We start from the raw sequence: 5,764 nt of genomic DNA, 5'->3' as shown, positions 1-5,764 counted from the left end.
CATGGGTCTGCCTAGGTGAGTTTCCAATGTAGTTAGCTTGTTCCTGATCACCCTCTGCTTCTGCATTCACTCCTTCTTGGGTTGCTGATGAGGTGGTGATTGCTGCTACTTGGTTCCTCTCCATCTTCTTGGTAAGATCAGCCAGCTACTTGGTGATCATCTTGTTTTGGGCCAGCAATACATCCATGTTGTTTAGCTCCATCACTCCTCTAGTGTTGCCTCTTTCAGAAGCATAGAAGTAGTCATTCTCAGCTACAGTCTCAATGACATCAATGGCTTCTTCAATGGTCTTCTTCTTGTTCAGAGATCCCCCAGATGAGTGGTCTACTGCCTTCTTTGATTCATAAGAAATACCTTCATAGAAAATGTGTAACTGCACCTATTCATTGAACATATCTGGCGGGCACCTTCTTGTCAAGTCCTTAAACCTCTCCTATGCTTCATAGAGAGTTTCACCATCTTGTTGCCTGAAGGTTTGTACCTCAGCTCTCAACCTGTTGATTCATTGAGGAGGATAGAATCTCGCCAAGAATTTGTTCACCACATCTTCCCAGGTTATTAAACTCTCCTTCTGGAAGGATTCCAGCCATTTAGATGCTTTGTCCTTGAGTGAGAAGGGCAACAGAAGTAGTCTATAGGTGTCAGGATGAACACCATTAGACTTCACAGTATCGCATATCCTCAGGAATGTAGTGAGATGTTGATTGGGATCTTCTTGGACACTTCCTCTGAATGAACAGTTATTCTGAACAAGGGTGATGAGATGTGGCTTTAGTTCAAAATTATTGGCATGTATGGTTGGCTTTTGGATGCTACTTCCATAGTTTCCTGGGTTTAGATTTATGTAGGATCCCAGAACTCTTCTCTCTTGCGCTGGACCTTCTCTGCCATGGTTGTAAGCCTCTTCTTCATGATGGTTCTCCATATTCTCATCCATGTCTGGTTCAAAGTACTCTTCCTCTTCCTCAGCACCAATAACTCTCTTTCCTCTTGCTTCCCTCCTTAATCTAAGGAAGGTCCTCTCAGGTTCAGAATCAAAAGAAGTTGAAGCCCCACTTCTTCTACCTGTCATACAACCAACAAGGCCAAAGCAAAAGGGAGATGGAGAGTATTCTTGTTAAAAATGATGTTAGTGTGAGTGATGTAATATATCAAACAGTTAGTGGGTTAGTGAACTAAATTGTAATAAATAAGAGAACACCACAAACGAGTAGGGGTAACGGGAAGAAAATAATTGAAACTGAAAGTGAATCAATTAAACAGAAATTAAATCAAACAAAAGAAAAATGCTCAATCTAGTTATCCACCAATTTAATCATTGTTGATACAAAATCAATGCCCGGCAACGGCGCCATAAACTTGATGCACGGAAACCTGTCTCTCAACAAATTTCCCTCGGCAAGTATACCGAATTGTCGTCAAGTAAAAACTCACAATAGAGTGAGGTCGAATCTCACAGGGATTGATTGGTCAAGCAATTTTAATTAGAGGAATGTTCTAGTTGAGCTAAGCAGAATTTGAATGGAGAGTTGCAGGAAATTAACTGGTGGGAAAGTAAATGGCAGAAAGTGTAATTACTGGAAATAAAGAACTGAATGTAAATAACGGAAAGTAAATTGCAGAATCTTCTTCCAAGGTCCGAAGAGATCCAAGTATGAATATCTTCTTTTCCAAGATAACTACCCAATAGGATGAAGATTGAAAGCTTTCTAGTAAAATCAAGAGAAAAAAAAGAAGAAGAATAATGAAAACTATTATTGATCCAACAAATTACAAGAGAGCTCCTTAACCCAATGAAAGAGATTTAGTTGTTCATAGCTCTGGGAATGGAAAGCGTAAGTGTAAAGTACATTATGAAAACTAAAACTAGAAGTTGCAGAGAAAGTAAAGTATAGAGTGTAGTTCTCCAAAATGCCAAAAGCTCCCTTACTAGTTCAAAACTACTCCTATATATACTACTCTTCTGATCTTCTAGTTGGCTCTTCAAGTCTTGGATATGGGCCTTTGGATCTTAAGTTGAAGCAGTTGCAGTCTTCAGTGGGCTCAGCTTTGCTTGCAGAGAAAATGTGAGTTAGGCATGGACGTTAGTTAGGACGTTAGTGGTGTTAACATTAAGTGAAAATCTGGGTTCGAGAACGTTAGTGACGATCACCTTTTTCACTAACGTTCCTAACCCAAGATGGTCCACGTTAACTTCAACGTTAGTGGCACTAACGTGATCACTAACGTTGCCTCTTGGTCCTTCGCAAACGTTATTAGCATTCACCTTTTCCAATAACGTTTGCTTGTTGCCCTTCCTCCCTACGTTAGAGTCCACGTTAGTGTAGCTAACGTGACTCCTAACTTGGGCATGCCTCAGCCTCGAGAGCGTTAGTGACACTTACCTTTGTTACTAATGCTCTAAACACCCCTTCTCACGTTAGTGCCTCACGTTAATTGTATTAAGGTGGCCACTAACGTGGTGGTGATTGCCATCTCCAACGTTAGTGACAAAGGTGAGTGTCACTAACGTTGGCTCATCATTTCTTTCCTCCACGTTAGCTTCCACGTTAATGTAGTTAACGTGGCAATTAACGTGGCTAATAGTGGCTTGGTCAAATGTTAGTGACAAAGGTGAGTGTCACTAACGTTGGCACTTCTTTGTTCCTTCCACGTTAGAGTTCACGTTAATGTAATTAACGTGACTCTTAACGTGGCTAAGTGTGCCCCTTTTTCCAACGTTAGTGGTATTCACTTTTACCACTAACGTTGGAGCTTTACTTCTCTTCCACGTTAGCTTCCACGTTAATGTAGTTAACGTGGCAACTAACGTGTGCTATGATGGCTCACAAAGGCGTTATTGGCGATCACTTTTCTCATTAAGGTTGCAAGCTAGCTCCCATTCCACGTTAATAGTCACGTTAGTTAGACTAACGTGGCTATTAATGTGGCATCTTCCTTGCTTCCTTTATCCTGAAATCAAGCAAGTAAAGTGCATCGAAGCTAGGTTCTAACTCATGAGATCATGCCTCATCCACTTTATCATTCAATTCATGTATAATTCTCACAAAATCATATAAAATTCACAAAGTTTTCTTGAATCAAGATGTAAGTGATTATCTACCCAAAACTTGCTTATTAACTAAGAAAATGCATGAAACTACCCTAAACAGTAAAGAAAATGTCAGTGAAACTGGCCAAAATGCCCTGGTATCAGTGTCACGCGTCCAGTCAAGCATCGCCTAGTGTGCATGCGCACAACCTCCTATGCGTACACACGGGTCGAGATTTTTCGCAGAGTGTGCGGATGCACATGTCTGTGCGTCCACACAGGTGGACGCACATGCCTTTATTAAAGTAGCGCGTGACTCACGATTTTGATGGATTTGAGGCCCATTTCTGAAGCCATTTAGCTCATAAGGAAGTGAGAATGAAGACAATAGGAGAGCATAATATTAGAATAGCTTAGGAGTAGTGGTATTTTTTCTTTAAGTTTTTCATCATCTTCTCTACTAGGGTTTACAATAGGGTTTTTATATTCAAGTGCAATTTCAATTTTGATTATGGATTTTGCTAATTCCCATTGTAAGTATCTCTTGCTATTACTCTTTATAGTTACATTGTTCTTACACTTTCTTATAATTCAAGTTATAGTTCAATTTCACTTCTCCTTTGCAATTTCTATTTCTTATTGATGAAATTGATGTTTGATGAGTGTTACATGCTTTCTTGAGTCTTTATTGTTGATTGAGATCATTTGTTACTTTTGGTTTCAAGCTCTTTCTCATTTTTCCCACGTTTAAGCTTTTTGCCTACCAAGTGTTAAACAAAATGTCAAGCATGATTTTGGGCTAGTTTTCTATCTCTTGGCTTGGGAAAAGTGAGCAATTGGGTTCCTAGAGTTGGAATATCCAATATTTAGTGTCAATTTTGGATTGTTAATTGTTCTTGTTCCCACTAACACAATGTTGTTGCTAAGTTAATTAGCAAGCAATTTAGAATTTGTGGGTTAAGAACACTTATGCTCATTTAACTTACTTTCCGATGTGAGAGTTGATCAAATGAGATTGATCCATTCTAGTTGGCATGGTTGTGGTTCCAACAAGGAAAGGACCCTTAGCTCACTCCAAGCCAAGATACCTTTTATGCTTCAATTTCTTCATACACATTTACATTAGTTCCTTTTACACTTTACTTGTCTATATTGCATAGTTACTTCATTGATTTCTTTATTAGTTCATTTATTACAATTTTTCATGTTCTTTAATTACTTTATATGTTCATCTCTTTATTGCAAACTCCATGACCCTCACAACCAAGATTGTACACTCATTGTTCTCAAGTGTCCTTGGGAGACGACCTGGGAATTAAAACTCCCGGAATTGAATTGGTTTTGAATTGTGACATATCTTTAGATTAAACATTTTATGTGGTGGATTGATCGTTGGTCTAGCCTATACCTTCAATGATAAGATTCAAATTTGTGAAAACCTAGATTGACGGTGAATCCGGCCTTCGTCAAATTTGGCGCAGTTGCTGGGGAATCACTTCAAGTGCAATGAGTGCTAAAATTTTGGTTGTTATGAATATGTAAATAGCGTGAATATTGGGTTATTGTTTGCTACTTGGTACTAATTTGTAGATATTGTTCCTATCTAGCTAGTCTTGGTAGTTGTTAATTGTTAGGTTGGTTTATGTTTAATGGTCTACTCTTGTTTTGCTTTTCATAATTTCATGCTTCTACTGTTTCCTCAGTTGAATGACACGGTCACTTCCAGACCCAAGCTTAGCCCCTTTTAATCTGGAAATAGAAAGAACTTTAACTCATATTAGGCAAGCTCGGCGCTGGCTAGCATTTATGAATAGTGAATCGGGCTTGCTTGAAGAGCACTCCAATTCACTATCACCATCAATCCGTGACCATCATTCATCAATCAATGAGGAAACCTTATATTCATCTGTGAGGAGTGCTAAAATCTCTGTTAGTGACTCAGGTGACGACACCATGGCGGATCCACCTCGGAGAATCACCTTAAGGGAAGCCGGAGCTCCTGATATTAACTTGCAACCAATACAGATCCGGTATCCGGCTTTGGATCCAAATTTTGAGCTTAAGACCGGCACAATCAACTTGCTCCCCAAGTACAATAGACTACCTGGAGAAGATCCTCTTAAGCATCTTAAGGATTTTCAAGTTGCATGCTTCACTGCGAGACGAGATGGTGCAGATGAAGTAGCAGTTTTGGCGTTCGCTTTCCCTTTCTCTTTGGAGAAAAAAGCAAAAGAATGGTTTTATACTCAACCGGGAGATGTGATTTCTTATTGGGACTTGTTGCGTAAGGAATTTCTGGAAAAGTTCTACCCACCATAAAAGACAGACAAGCTGCAAAAGGAGATCTCTTGCATTGTGCAACGAGATGGCGAGACTCTTTATGAGTACTAGGAGAGATTCAAGAAGTTATTGGAAGCTTACCCCCACCATCGTATTGACGAGTTGGTCCTTATTAGCTCTTTCTGTCAAGGGATGAAGCCCCAAGATAAGCTTCTCCTAGATCCCTGATGAATCCACATTTCAGGATATTTATTTGCTCTATTTGGGTGGATTTCATCTTTTTCTACACTTATTCCTTTAAATATCATAGTTTTGTAATTCTCCCTAGATTTGTGCTTAATTGTGAAAACATGCTTTTTAGGCCTTAAAATAGCTAATTTCATTTCACTTTTATTCCATTCGGTGCCTTGATGTGGTTGATGAGTGATTTCAGGATTACAAGGCTAATATGGA

General features: G+C 39.3%; 2 non-coding genes across 2 annotated transcripts; one reads left to right on the top strand and one right to left on the bottom strand.

Moving 5' to 3' along the window:
- The first annotated feature begins 389 nt into the window (after positions 1-389).
- Positions 390-496, top strand: LOC112725636 (small nucleolar RNA R71). The gene has a single exon (XR_003164730.1). It is a non-coding gene; the product is annotated as a small nucleolar RNA R71 (small nucleolar RNA).
- A 4,863-nt stretch (positions 497-5,359) lies between these two features.
- Positions 5,360-5,466, bottom strand: LOC112725204 (small nucleolar RNA R71). The gene has a single exon (XR_003164327.1). It is a non-coding gene; the product is annotated as a small nucleolar RNA R71 (small nucleolar RNA).
- Positions 5,467-5,764: the final 298 nt, after the last annotated feature.

Source organism: Arachis hypogaea, chromosome 11 (assembly GCF_003086295.3).
Source record: "Arachis hypogaea cultivar Tifrunner chromosome 11, arahy.Tifrunner.gnm2.J5K5, whole genome shotgun sequence".
In the NCBI taxonomy this organism is placed as follows: domain Eukaryota; kingdom Viridiplantae; phylum Streptophyta; class Magnoliopsida; order Fabales; family Fabaceae; genus Arachis; species Arachis hypogaea.
Note: the sequence above shows the minus strand (reverse complement) of the source record. Positions and strands in the feature narration are given on the sequence as shown.